The 15,244-nt window shown below is 41.9% G+C and overlaps 1 protein-coding gene across 4 annotated transcripts in view; it reads left to right on the top strand.

The window, feature by feature from the left end:
- Positions 1 to 1,730: 1,730 nt before the first annotated feature.
- ADCYAP1R1 (ADCYAP receptor type I) overlaps positions 1,731 to 15,244 on the top strand; it is a 149,554-nt gene continuing 136,040 nt past the window's right edge. For all 4 annotated transcript variants that reach the window (XM_072851560.1, XM_072851557.1, XM_072851558.1 and 1 more), the window contains exons 1-2: positions 1,731 to 1,787; positions 2,063 to 2,381. The gene's annotated coding sequence lies outside the window, so the exon portion shown is untranslated. The remainder of the gene's footprint in view (positions 1,788 to 2,062; positions 2,382 to 15,244) is intronic.

Raw genomic sequence — 15,244 nt, forward strand, 5'->3', positions numbered from 1 at the left:
AACACCTACATCTTTTGTTTGATTTCTTTTTTTCCCCTCGTATTTAGTGAGGTTACCGAAAGCTGTGAGGTGTGGTTAGGGAAGATGGCATAACTGGAGGAAAACATGCAAATGAAAGCTTTGAAAAGTCTAGTTGATTCTTTGGACTGCTCCATGGTGCTGGAATAAAACCAGAGCTGAATGCATTCACAATGTGTCTGTGCACGTTTTTCTCAAGAGAAGACAACTATGCAGCCATGGGGCTGTTACTGTGCCAAGGGACTGGGAGCAGGGCTGTCTGGTCTAGTGCTTCTGTTGTGGAGCTATGTCCCCTTCGGCTCCTGCACCTGGACTGAGAGCAACAGGGACTATAACATACAAGTAAGTAATTGGGTCAGGGATTTTCACACTGGACAGGTAATGGATTTAGTTGCTTTTATGACCGATTGCCTTTTTTCTCCTTTGTTTCATCTGGGAGCAGGGTAAAGGCAAGGAGGATTTGAAATGAATTTACATCCTAAGGGAAACGGAAGATGGGAGATGCAAAAAATGAAGGGGAAGTGGTAAAAGATAAGCAAAGGAAAGGGCTTCCGCAATGGGAAGAGCAACAGTATCAGTATCCCAGGTGTTGTGAAATGTCAGGGTAATGAAAAGAACCTCATCAGCAGGTAGCTGCTCTTACAGCACAGATCTCAGAGAATTTGGGTAAGGATGTGGGCATTCAACATCTCAAGTTCCTTACATGGATCTGTGGGGTCTGTGAGCAGCATGGTTGGCATCAGCAAAAGCAGCATGGTACCAAGTGTCTTGATGGGATACCTTGGCAGAGGGCTCCTCTAGGCCTGCTATAGATGTTCAGACTTCTTTAGCGATCATTTTCCAGGTCTGGAGAGCTTTCCCTTGAGTGCTACTCTCTGCAGAAGGGAGCAGTGACTGGATGCTTTTATGCACTTACCTTGCAGGAGACATGTGCCACCCTGCTCTTTTCCAGATACAAATCAAAGGAACCGTCTGGACATCCCTTCCCTTTTCACCAGCCATCTCAGCCCTCTCTACAGCTCCACTCCACTGGTTTTCCAGCAACAGGTACCACTCCTGTACTGCTGTTGCAGGGATCCTGTTGCTGTGTAGCTCTGAGGCAATGCAGGACAGTGCAGATGCTGCTGTTCCTGTGCAGTCACTTCCCTTCCTGGGTGTATGTATCTGCTGTGGGAGGGGAGGAGATCCTTTCCACAAGCTCAGAGGGCTCATCCTGGACAGGGGCCACCTGCCCATCTGCAAATACCATCTGCAAAATGCTGCTTCTAGGTGAAATTCCTGCTCCACTTCCCCTCAGTTCCCCTCCCTGCCAACTCCAGCTACTTTATTGCTTTTCTTTACAATCAACTCTTCTGCAGCTCAGGGAGAAATTGCCTCCCTTCACCCTCCCTTCCATCACCCTTCCAGCAGCTATGCCATCCTCCCTCCCACCACTGTGTTTTGCTGACCCTGTCACACTAATTAAAAAAGAAATAAAATCTCTGGGACAGCAGAAATGGTGCTTAGGTAACAGAGAGAAAGAGGATTTGGAGAAGCTAGGAGGAAGAAAGAAAAAAGGGAAAAAAGAAGTGCTTGATTTAAGAAACTTAATTTGAATAAACCCCTCCTCCTGCTCGTCCTCATTGGTTTCGTTCTCTTCCTCCATATTAATGAGACTAGCCAAGGGAAAGCTATTGGTTCTATCGCCCCTTTCCTTTCCTCAGGCACTTGGGGGAGGAGGTGTTTGCATTTCTCCGCAGGACCAGCTCGCTTTGCAGAGCATTGTCTGGGTATGAGAATCACACACACGCAGAAATACAGGGGCGAGCACACCATAGCCTTGACTCGCAGGCAGAGCATCTGATCCAGCCTGAATACCCTTCTCCTCCCCCACCCCACCCCCTACTTCCCGAGCACGAATAATCCCCCTAAAAAAAAAGCAGAAAAAAAAAAAAGGAAAAAAAAAAAAAGTTTGCAAATCTCCTGCCTCCCTTCTTGGTTTTTTTTTTGGGGGGGGTTGTTGTTTGGTTTTTTGGGGGTTGGTTGGTATTTTTTTTTTATTTAGCGATGGCAAATTCCTTCACGGCCAGGACCTGGCCCATCCCCTGAGCAAAGGCAGCCTGGACATGACCGGCAGGCGAGGGAGGAGGAATTTTGATTCCCTTCGGAGCCGCCGACCCCTCCTCCGCCCGGTGCGAGCGAGGCGGGGGGAGCCCGGCTCCGGCCGCTCACTTCCACCGCGGGCAGCCGGAGCTGGACCGGGTTCTGCCGGGGAACCGGGCAGTGTCCCCCCGCCGCTGGCTCCGACCCCACCGGCACCCGCCCCGCCTCGGCACGGCGGGGATGCAGCATCTCCAGCACCGGGACGGATCCCTGCTGCAATGGTAAGTCCTTTCCTCCGGCCTCTCCCTCACCTCCACCCGGGGTGGCACGGCTCCGGCTCCGGCTCCGGCTCCGGCTCCCCGCCCGGGCTGGGGACGGAGGGCAGCGGCAGCCGGGCTCTGCCCCGCTCGGCCCGACCCCGGAGATGCCAAAGCGCCGCAGTTGCAGCCGGCGAGGGAAAAGGAACCGCCGGTTTGTCTTGGAGTGACGTTGATTTACCGGCTCTTCCCTCATCTTCCCCAGGTCCGGGGAATACTTCTTTTGGGGGGAGTTGCATGCAGGCTTTCTGCCTTCAGCCACTACTGCAGGCTCTGAGGATGCGTCCGCGAGATAGATTTGATTCTTTTCAAACAAATAAATCTCCCTTTGCAAGTGGTGACAGGTTAACGTGCTCGGTATGGGAATCACGTCGGTTTTTAACACAATATGGCTGGTAAATAAAACCTGATTGCTAACAGACCCGGTGCTGCTGTTGGCATTTTCGAGCTCAAGGCTCCCTTTGCCAGTTCTGCATCTTCACCTGCCGCAGAAACTCTGATTCACCCTTCAAGCAGTGCACCAGGACTTCTCTATTTTTACTGTGGGGTAGTAGTAAAAATTGCTGTTAATGTGCCTTTGACTTCTGCTTGCATGCCTCTGTGCACTTCTCCTTATCAGTATTTGAACAGCTGGTTCTAACAATACCATCTTTATGCAAAGCACATCTTAAGTCAGAGGGATAGCATCCAGAACAGACTCTTTACCGCTATGCTGTGAATTTAACATGTGAACAGTTCAGGTATGTATTGGAATCTGAAGAGTTTACAGCCAGGGAGAGAAAGATAATGCAGCATGCTGTTCAGGACTGGAAGATGCATGAAAAAAAGAGAGAGAGATTTGTTTAGTGACATACCGGTGTTTATGGGTAGACGATCATCCCACTTACACAGAAGCAGGTCTGGAAGAACTCCCTGGAAGTCAGTGGCTTTCCTCTGCATCTCATCTGCTGGTAAACAGAATCTGGCCCTTAGCTTGGAGAATATATTGGAGTAGCACTGGAGGTAATTATAATAATAACAAAAAATATTAACCAAAGTGAATAGGCAGTGAAGTGACCTGATTTTTTCCTAGAGTATTATGGATTACCATCCGTCTTGTCTATGTTGATTACAGTGCAAGTGTTGGACTGATATGGCAATATGCAACGTAACGGAAGTAGCTTTTTGGGTGTTTTTTTTTTTTTAATCTGTTGGAGTCAACAAACAACAAATGGATTTTCATTTGATGTTATTTGGGTACACAGCCATCTCACTTCTCTATTCAGTCTATGCAATACTGGTCAGGTACAGTGGGGAAATGTTTCCATGGCTAGCACATGCTGATCAAAGGGAATGTATGATTACTTAAGGTTACTGTCAATGATAGCATGAAGGGAAACTTCTTAAAGTGGTGTTGGTATAGCTACAGAGAAAGAACGCATTATACAAGCATCTGTACTTGGCTAATGCAAAACACACTGGAGCTGTCTTGAAATAAGTTGTCTTATAGGATGGGTAAGGCAACACTGCTCCAATTTGATGAATAATTAAGGAATGCTATTCAGTGCAATAACGGGAGTTGGATTAAAGTTGATGTCTCTGCTTGTGTCTCAGTTACAGTTCTGGGTTATGGTTTTCTACCTTTTTTCCCCCCTGTTTCTGTGTGCTGAGGGCAATGGTTGCTGCTTTGTTGTTCATTCAGGACAGCTACAATTGATCTGTTATTGTACCAGCAATCTATCTTGGACATCACGGAGTGGAAGGTTTCTTTGTTATGTTTTCTCCAGTCGAAGGCATGTGTGCAGTGACTGGAAGGATAACCATTGGCACTGAACAGACTCCAAGGTCATGGGGGGCTTTATGTGTGATAAACACACATATTTATCTTTAAACAGGGAAGTGGCTTTGTGATCGCTCCTTGGCTTTAGCCTTCCGTCATTCGTTGGGGTTCTTGCAAGAAAACGGGAGGGCTCCTTCCTCCCTGTAGATTTAAGATGTCTGCTGTTTGCATGGTGGTGCCACAGCCGCATGTAGCTCTCTAGATCTGCTGTTGTCGGTCTATATGCGAAGCTCATAAACACGAAAGCAGGAGCTTTGTTGTGGGATGCTACCAGGGAGACAAAAACAGAGATTTCTGAGATTGTGGGCTGCACTGTTGATCATGTTCAGACCTTTGTTCATCACATATCTCTTCATTTGGCTGACTGAGCCGGCATCCTGGAGATATTTTTTCTGGGGTTGAGTTCCATATGTGCCTATGCCTTTGATAAGTTGAGACCCATGTCCCCAAGCTGATTCATTTCAATGTAGCAGATTTTGTTTTTCTTTCCTTCCTTCTGAGCACACTTAGTACAAACAGTCTAATTCCTAAATTAGCTCAGATTATCTTTTAATGAAACTAGAGTATTTGAGTTAAGAAGCACTGAGAAAAAGTAAACTCAGGACAGGATCATGCTGTAACTCATATCTGGCGGAAAGACCTGCAGAAATATCAGGTCTTACAGTTAGTCCTGATTTAACAGAGGCGTTATTTATTTGCCACAGTTCTCAGGAGAGGTAAACTGATATCAGGATATAGAAGTCAGTGGAGATACTGAATTTTATTTCACCCCACTACATGGTCCAGAGAGTGCAGCCTCAACCTTTAAGTCAGCAAAGTATATTTTTGTGTTGGCTCATGTTCCTTTGTTTCCATTCCCTATTCTCCTTCCACATCCAGCCATCCTATATCACCTGTGAAGGCAGCGGGGGCGGGATTTGGTACACACTGCAGTCAACAGGATTTTGGAGTGAGTTTTCCACACCAGTGCAGAATTGGAACAACTCTACTGAAAGGGATGTAAACGCACCAGTGAGGAACTCCCTCTTTTTTCCTATCCACAACTTTAAAGTCATCTTTGCTGATAATGTCTTGTCAGGGATAGCTGTAACACCACTCTGTGTCAGAGTACTCCTGCTACCCGATACATACAGCATCCCTTGATGAGATGCTTTTCCAGTTCCCTCAGTGCTGAATTTGTTCTGTTCTGAAGAAATGTTTTGCATACAGAAAGGTATTTGGTAGTTTTCCACAACACTAACAAGTACTAGAATTCATGTGTCTGTGGTAGCTGTTGAAACGCTCTTTGGATTGTAATTGAGTAGGCACAAATATATGGGAAGAAAGGCAGACTTTTTTGCAGAACGTTTCATGGCAGAATGTCCAGTCCTCACCCCATTGCTTTGTTTGTGTTTTATTCTCTTACTACTTTTTGCTCTCTCAATTTATTGATCTTCCTTCTTAGGCTTGAACTTTTATCTCCATAAGACAAACTAGGAACTCGTGTAAAACAAGCCACATTGTTCAAGTCTTGTTTATGTAATTCACTGCAGTTCATTGATTGTATCCCCATGCATATCCCCATTGTATCCCCATGCAAGCTGATGGGCTGATCTGTAGAGTAGCTGGATTAATAGTTTCAGGGTAGAACTTCTTAGGAGGCTCTAAATCATTCAGTCTCCTGAAGAAAAGGTAGAAGCTTTGTCACACAGAGCATTTAAAGCTAACATGGCTGTTGTGCTGACGAATATTCCCTTGGAAAGGTTCCTGCAGAAATATACAGATGCTGTTGCAGGGTCTCTTGTTTGCTGCTCTGATTCTATTCTACTGTTGAATCCAAATTCTTCTGAGATAATCGTCCCATGAAATGAGCTGATTTGCATTTGACATTAGAGTTTATCTGCCCTGGAGATGTCCTGACAGTCTCATTCCTGCTCATTCAGTTGTCACGTTTTACTCTTGGATGGCTTAAGGTAGGACTATGTTCTGAAACTGCTCTGATCTATTTATTTGACAGATTCTTTAAAAAAAAAGTTTTAAAAGGTGTGAAAACCTCTGCTTAATACCACTGTTAAAAAAAAAGAAAACACCAAAAAACCCCCTCAACAAATTAACTCATGATTCTAGTTTTCGTTAGCATAACTCATAATTCATTCTAACACTGACAGAAAAGGGGATAAATATTTATATGGTCTAATTCTTCTGCTTCTTAATAACAGTTATGGCAATAGCAATAATAATAATTTATTTTATAACATGTTGGGAATATTGAAGTCTAAGAGCTCCTTACTGAACATACAACATTAAACTTCTGCCACATATGTTTGCAGATTTGTCCATCCAATGTTGAGGAATTCCACAAAAAGCCTCAATCACAGTGGCTTTTGCACTCCATTAGAGATGATTGGGTCACGATTGCTCAGGAGCTGCAAATGGAAGCATAATTATAGCCCGTTATCTCTGATTTGTTGGGCCTGCTAAATGGAGCTGAGGGTTAGGGCAGGAAAAGCCCTTTTAATCTGCATAGTGGGTTAATAGCCTAGACTTTTTATTTTTATCCTTTAGTTCCTCGGAATGAGGCAAGTTTTGCTACTTTCTTTTCCTGCAAGGGACAGTATATTGTCCTATCTGATTGGGTGGGGATTCTTAAGGAAAAATGTCTTATTGAAGGGAAATGTGACAGAATCAAGTTCTTTTGCGGGGAGTAGATGCATCATTAGGTTCATCTCTGAGGAGTGGAGGAGGTATAAATTTCCTAATTCTTAAGACGAAAACTTGGCCCCAAAGGATCCCTTGGTAAAACTATCATTCATTTAATGTAGAGGAAGGCTTTCTCACTCAGGAGCCTGGGTGATGTTCATCTACTCTCACTTAAGCATCTGAAAACTAGATGGTCACATCCAAGCTAATTATCCCAATTCACTGTATTATAAGTTGGGAGGGTGGTTGATCTCGTCCTGAAGTGGGTCAGATGAATCACCCTATGGAGGTTCTTGCAGCAGCTGGCTCAGAGGTACACATCCAAAATCAGTAAGATGAATCCTTCCATGGTATCTCAGAGATATCCCTGTGAAGTGTAATTCCTCTCTTGCTCCCATTTTTGCTCGGGGGGAAGACTGGTAATTTTTTGCTAGCTCATAGCAATAGCAAATTGTGATAGATGTTAAGTTTTCTGAAAAGCCCAAGCCTGCTGTGGTGGCCCCCACGTCTTCCTCACCCACATCTTCCCTTTATTGAACCAATGGCAGACTCAGCCTTGCAGGGAGAATTCATGCCACGTGTCGCAGGCAACATCCTATCTATTTGTCTTCTTTTTTTTTTTTTTAATTATTTGATTATTTTAAATCTCAGAGGCTTCCTCAGTGTATCAACACTTTCTATCTTTGGAGCATGTCCAACTACTAAGAGGGATTTGCCAGCTGAAGCTTGTATGTAATTTTGTGGACAGGTGGGGATACATCAAACAGGGACACATCTAGGATGGCTACATGATTTTCTGCAGGCAGATGCAAGCTTGCTCTGCCTGTTCTTTGAGCCAGCCAGAAGCTGTGCAATGCTCCAAGCCTCATCTAATATACCCTACTTGTGAATAGCTACACTGTAAGTTGCAAGAAGATGGAGATGAATGCTGACCAGACCTCATTAGCTTAGGGTTGGCACCTTGTGAAATACATTTTGACCAGCTTGGAACACTTGACATGCTTAGAATTAGGTGACCTAAAAGCCACCTTTTCGCCATAAATCAATAGCTCAATGCTTTCTTATTATAATGCATCCACCCTCTGTCCTAAGCTAACAAAATCCCCCAGTCAGTTGATAAATGGATTTAACTAACAACTTCCTCCTTAACTATGGCCTTTAAAAATATTTACTGAAATCCAAATAATGAAGAAAAAAATAGATGAACCTCTCAGAACACATTGATATGTCGACTGGAATTAAAGTTTTGGTAGTAAGAGATACACTTCTCCACAGCAGAAAGAAATTATATTTATTTGGAAAGGGAATTTAAAATAGCTAAGACATCCTTAACTATTAATTCCTTTTCCTGGAATAGTAAGACTTTATTAAATCATAACATTTCTGTTTCTGCTCTTACTATCACATTTTTGAAGTAGGTTTATAGAAGGTTTTTTTTTATTTCTAGCAAAAATATAAAATGGCACATTCATGGTCATAAGTAAAAAGCATTTTATTTTAAAAAGAAATTTTTGAAATAATGACATTTGTATATGTATCTAAATTCTTAAATTGATGCAACTAGTACCGAAAGCCAAATATGAGCTTGGGCTCAGTACATATCTAAGATGTTGGACACACAACAGAACTTTCTTAGAGCTGGCCTAGAAAAAAATTATATAAAGAAGCCAGCACAAGTGCATTATATAAAGGCCTAAGTTAAAGTTAGTAAAGTTACTCATTTCCTGTGTTTTAGAGAGCTGGGTCTTTGGATTCCTTCCAGGAGTTTTGTGCTCTAACTTAAGATGCAGAGGAGACAAGAGAGAATCAGAAATACCGCAGATGCTTAAGCTCTTCATGACTAAGGCTGTGAATGTGTCACAGCTGTCACTGGAGCCTTGGATTCCACAATCCACACTCATTCATTAGAGTTGCATGAAGTTTGACAGCTTGGATGGTGTTTTTGTGCTAGTGAATGGCTTAGTTAGCCGAGATGATTATGTACAGTAGGCGAACAGCTGGAACAAACTTCATTAGAGAATAGTACTTGGTGACTGCAGAGGAGAGAGCAGCATGAAAAAACATTATTAGCCATGTTGAAGTTGCTTCTCTGCAGCATTCAAGTCTCTGGACACTGCTCTATGTTTTCTAGCTTTTTGTTCTCTGACTTGCTCTTTGTACCACAGCTGGATGTAGTAATGATGATCATGGAAAAGAGCCTTCAGAGACTACCAAAGTCTGAATGTTATTCAGAAGAGGAGAATAAATGAATGTCAAAGCCTTTTTGGTTCCCCCAGCAAGTGTACCCCTGACAGATTTTCACCTCTGGTATTCAACTCATTCCCTTTCCGCTATATGGAAGACTTGCAGGTCTCTTTTGCTAAGACAGTTTCTATCATGCTGACCAGAAATGGGATTCAGTTTACAGATTAAGACACCTAAAGATAGGTGTGTATTTTGAGGTGTCTACCTGTATCTAAGTACATAAGCTCCTGTTACAGTCAAAGGAGATTTAGGACATGGTTCAGTCGTCTCAACATAGATGTTAAGTGCCATCTGAGATCCCCTGGGGTATCTAACATCCATTAGGGATCTGTAGGTATGATGCTTATCTACACCACATCTTTTACCCTCTGTATGAGGGCAGGTAAAATACTCTAGGGTATTGGTGACACCAAACACCAGTGTTTAGGCTACTGATTCCGACCCCAGGCCAGATAAATATAGATGTCTCCTATAGAGTGAGTTCTGTAACTCTTTAGCCTGAAAAGTCTTCAATAAAGGCCACTAAGATGCTTTAATCTGCAGTCGGAATCCTGTCCTGGGTTTCTGATCCCTCCTGATGGTTTAGAATGAGACTGATCAAATCTTGGCCTCGGTGCTCTTCCCACACACACACAGAGCTCAGTTGATTTTCATATACTCTCACACAGGGCTTGGAAATACCCTCTGGTATTGCTGTCTTGGGATATCACAGTTAAGATACTGGGCCACAAAAGAATTACTACATTGCAGGTGTGTCTACTTAGCTCCAAATCATTTCTGGAATTTTCCCTGAGACAACCTTGAGACTGCATTAGCCTTTCTCCAGATTCAACTACCACAAGCAGCTCTTGGTCATCCTGTAATTGAATAATCCAGAAGGTGTTTTTCTCCCTATATCATTTACAGCTGAAGTATTCCCAGCTTGTGGTTCATCCTTTAGTATGTTGCCTTGTACAGCTTGCTGGTCCATGCTGGCTCTGTCCTGTTACCTTAGCCATTCTCCCTTCATCCATGCGTCATCACTGTCCTAATCTCAAGCAGAGGAAACGGTCAATCCACGGCAGATGTTCTGGGGTCATACTTATGATCTTGCTTTACTTTCCTTATGACTGCCTGACTGAATATTCTCACTTCATTCTGACACTTCTGGGTGTCAAAGACACGGCTCTTTTGTTGCCCAGCTTTCTCTCCCCTGTTACTTCTAGGTTCTTTGGATGTTCGTGATTCACCAGCTTCAGTCTGGAGTTTCTCCTTGTGACTTCTTTTCCCAGCTTCCCTGAGATGCAGATTCCCTGAAGTTTTTGCCTCTTTAATGCAAAAAGACCTTTCTGTCCAAATTTCCTAGTGCTGTTGACTTTACTACCTGACTGTCTCAGTTTCTCCAGACTCTCCTGTTTGTAATGAAGAATATCAGCTACACACTTACTTTGGTGAAGGTTTGTATTGCTTTGCTTTGTTTTCTTTTTTCTGATGTGTTCTATATCTCCAGAAAACATGGAGCTGGGTCCAAGGTGATTAAAGCAAAACATGACCTATTTAAAGCAAAACTCTTCAGAGAACCAGGCTTTCATATTTTTCTGATAGGCCCAGCTTTTTCAAGCTCTTCTGGGGAGCTTTGTGTGCATCAGTTTGGAAAACCTCCGATGTAACTCTCCGTGAAAGAAAAAGGTTTTTTTAACTTTTCAAGATCCATTTTATTTGTAGCTTCCTGATCTAGCAAAATAAGCCTCACATCTTCCTAGCAGAAACAATCAAGGATTTTCCAAACTAAGAGCCTCCCTTTTGACTCTATTGTCTTGATTTTTATTTTTTTCTTCTGATAGCTCATTAAATTGACCTCTTGCTTTCCTTCCCACTGTCCCTACTGAATTAGAACAAGGGCATAATTTAGCTACTCTACTATTCCCAAAGAGCTTCTGAGACAAACCTCAATAAGTAGATTGTGTATATTTTGCAGCAGTTTCATGTACACCACTACTGCATTATGCAGTACAATGGAGGTGACCCATTGTCAAATCTATTCACAGCCACAAAAAGTTTAGTGTATGAAATGTCATTAAAAATATGGGTATGAAAGCAACAAAGTGATAGCTCAACCACACAACTTAGATCAGATAATTTGTAACACATGGCTATTTTCTTAAAAGGTGAAAAGGAAGCTGGCCTGAACATTAACATGACATTCATTTCTTCGCTGACTGGAGAAACTCTCACCTGATATTCTGCTTAATGAACTGACAGACTATTCCATACTGCATGTCATATACTGAAATGTCAAAATTTAAAAATCCTTTCATTTAAATCAGAGGTTGTCTGAATTTTCAGTCAATCATATATAATTTTACGCAATTTCCCTTTTGCTTCTCTTATAAGTACTTGCTCTAAACATACAACATGTTTGTGTTTGCAGATTTCTGGTTGGGGCTAAATGGCTGTTTATTATATGCTGCCTTTATAGGCAATGAAGTCCAGATTTCAATTCTTGTGATCCCCAAGTAGGTTTCTAAAATAATTCATGTGAATTGGACATCCTTTTTATCTCCATTAACTATGTAGGCATACTGAGCAGTAAGAGCTGTGGAAAGAGACAGGTAAGCCAGACAAGATGACCTAAAAGAGTTAAATGGGATCTACTCATTTCATCTAAACTGGCCAGATTGAAAAGAATATGCAGGCGTGTCTGACTGCATGTCCAAGCTAATCCATATCACTCTCTTTAGCAGCATGTTCAGTCTTGCATTTTATAAATCAGCTTTGAGAGCTTTCACCCAAAATGTTACAACTTGTGATTCATGGGCTGGTTCCAACCTGGAAAATTTTTCTATGTTTTCTGCGGTGTCCTTGCCATTTTCAAAATGCATCACCCTACTGTCCCACTACTTCTGTGTGATTCTGAGAAATCACCAGCTTTAGTGTCTCAGTATTTACATTTAGTCTGCAACAGGTAAAAGATCAGACCAGAGATCATAACCTGTACTACAGAAAACTGCATTTGTATCAGGAATGACAAAGATGAAGACAGACTTGAAGATGGCTGAACCTATTTTGCTGTTTCACATCTCTGCAACTGCCCTCAACATATAATAATCTCCATCTTTCCTCAAAATGCATCTCAAGACTTAGATTCCTTGGCTGGTGGAGCAACTTAGATCAGAAAGTTGTCCTGTCATCTTCCTGCTTTGACTTTCAGCACTTCTAAACATTGTATTAAGTTTGTAGCAATTTTTTCTCCTCTAAGATCAAGAAGGCTAAGAAAAACGGCTGATGTAAGGGAACATGAAGAAAGAAAAAAAATCTAACGTGCTTTAAATTGAACTGGTAGTAGTGACCTCATCTGAAGCTGACCTTAGCGTTCAACAAAGAGCTAGTCTCTAAAAAGATATAAACTCGTCCATACTCAGCAAAATGAACCATACTGATTTGTCAGCCCTTTTAATAATCAAATGAGCAAAAGAGTAAACAAATGCATATTCCTCTAAGTACTTTCCACTCCCCTATGTGCCATGCTTGTTCAGTACCCTTTTTGCTATGTGCCCTCTTTGTTAAATTGAGATTCAGGCTCTTCTTACCAATGCCATTGCTTCAGCCAACATTAAGAGGAGATCATGGCTGGCAGCTCTATATTTTCATGCCTAGCTTTACAAAATGTTTTATATGTTTCCACACCTTATTCTTTATTGTCTGTGTCAGTAGACTGCTGTCTTTAGTGACCCATAAGTAATAATACAAAGCAGGTGAAGTACAGTGTGACTTCTACATTGCTCCACCTATTGTTTTGAGTTTTCCCCTCTTAGTTTCCTGTGAGCCGTTTTGGAAGAGCTCCTACACAATGTTTTGCAATGAGCTAAGGGAAGGAACCACTATTATTAATGTCAGCGATGTTGAAATGTTTGTCAAATATATTCTTCCTGCTTTTTGCAACTTGGCCTTACTACAATACTATTGAATCAAAGAGAGATGACCCTGATTTCTTAATATGTCTCTCAGCAAATATTCTACCAGTGTTCTTTGAATTCTTTTAAAATAAATCATTTAAATGAATCGGTCTGTGTATTGAAACTTGTTTGTTCATTTGGTGATTTCTTCAACATGTTGCTCTAATAGCAATGAAGCTGCATTGCAAAAGCACAATGCCCTGCACATGAAACACTTGGAGAGCTTACAGTTTAAATAAATTTCTACAATATATCTATATCTGAGATACATCTAAGGAGCATAAGAATATAGGGTTCAATTCATTTTTTCCTGAAACAGTAATTTAAAATAAATCAGATGACTTGTGCCCCAAAATGGCCTTTTTTCCCCACTGTCCATTAAGGGAGTCTGGAATGACTTGGTTATCTAGAAACATCCACAAAGTATAAGTCTGAAGTTACTGGAGGGAAATCCACTTTGATTTGGATAAAGATATATAGAAAATTTGAAGAAAAGCTAACAGTTGAGTACAATTTCGCTGAGGTTTCATATACTGTTGCTATCAAAACACTCTCTTTACTCTCCTCATGGATTTACAAAATGGAGGCCTTCCATGTCAAGGATAGGACACTAGGGTTAATAGATTTAAAGTCACCAAAAAAAAAAAAAAATTCCTTCATAGATTTACAGAATTTAAAAGTGAATACCTACTCTTCTTCTCCCAAAGGATTTCTTAAAAGTATCACTGTCATTATCCTAAATTGGTAGTTAATAAGGAATGATCTGTGGAAAACTCACAACCTCAGAGCTCTTATGTGTTCAGAGAAGCACAGACTCATCGTCAAACATTTATGAATTGCTCAGGTTTTGCAGTGTGCCTTTTTATTTTTATGATATGCAATGACAGAAATTTCAGTTGTCTTTTCAAGACAAAATAAATCTCCCTTGATGTGGAAGAAAGTGCTTTCAGTAAGACCTGTTCAGCAATGATACGTTTGCTTGACTCAGCACTGGCATGAATACCAACTAGACTGGAAATGGTTAGGAAAACAGATAATCATTTACAGTGCTGTAATGGGAGGAAAACAGGAAGAATCTGCAGTAACCTGGGAGAATCTGATTTCCAAATGAGTTGCTCTCTATGCAACATTTAATAAATAAGATATTTAACAAATAAAGGCCAACACCACAATTGCAAACAATGCTCAGGGAAAATCATGGCCCAGAGACTGTTCTCATAAGCAGTTTAGATGAGGCCATTCTCATTTGTGATAAAGCAGTTTAGCAGAGTGGGTAAAAGTGATGACATGTTACTTGACCTCAAGACCAAGGAAGGCTCCCAGACCTGATGTATTTAGCAATGTAGTTGTAATGTTAAAGTCCATTTCTTTTCCTTGCCCCTGCTATGAGACTACCATTGGTGGTTGTTGGCTATTCAGTTTGCTTCCTTGACCTCCTTCTTATTCACAAACAAGTAGCTGACAAAGTACTTTTGATACAAAGGTGGGTGATGAATTTAACATAAAGGCAAAGGCTCCTGGCTGGCTGGACAGATATATTTTTACCTTGGTAGAGGATTGCTCAGTGGTTATTGAATTGTTGCCATTGACAGATGGATTCACTGTGGTCCAGCTGTTTACTTGGACAGAACAGCTTTGCTTTTAGACCTTTTAAGCATTTTTGGTCTAGAAGCCACACAAAGGAGAGTTACAGAGAACCAGATTACTTGTTTACACAAGGGGAAGGGAAATAAAATTCTGACTAGAGACTGCGAGGAGCTAGGGACACACCAGAAGTAAACTTGTCTACGTGGAGATCTACCTGGACTTTAGTAAAGCCTTTGACACTGTCTCCCACAGCATTCTCCTAGAGAAGCTGGCAGCTCATGGCTTAGGTGGGTGTACTCTTCGCTGGGTAAAAAATTGGCTGAATGGCCGAGCCCAAAGAGTTGTGGTGAACAGAGTTAAATCCAATTGGCGGCCGGTCACAAGTGGTGTTCCCCAGGGCTCAGTTCTGGGGCCAGTTCTGTTTAATATATTTATCAATGATCTGGATGAGGGGATCGAGTGCACCCTCAGTAAGTTTGCAGGTGACACCAAGTTGTGTGGGAGTGTTGATCTGCTTGAGGGTAGGAAGGCTCTGCAGAGGGATCTGGACAGGCTGGATCGAT

This window comes from Ciconia boyciana, chromosome 2, assembly GCF_034638445.1.
Source record: "Ciconia boyciana chromosome 2, ASM3463844v1, whole genome shotgun sequence".
NCBI classification, from domain to species: domain Eukaryota; kingdom Metazoa; phylum Chordata; class Aves; order Ciconiiformes; family Ciconiidae; genus Ciconia; species Ciconia boyciana.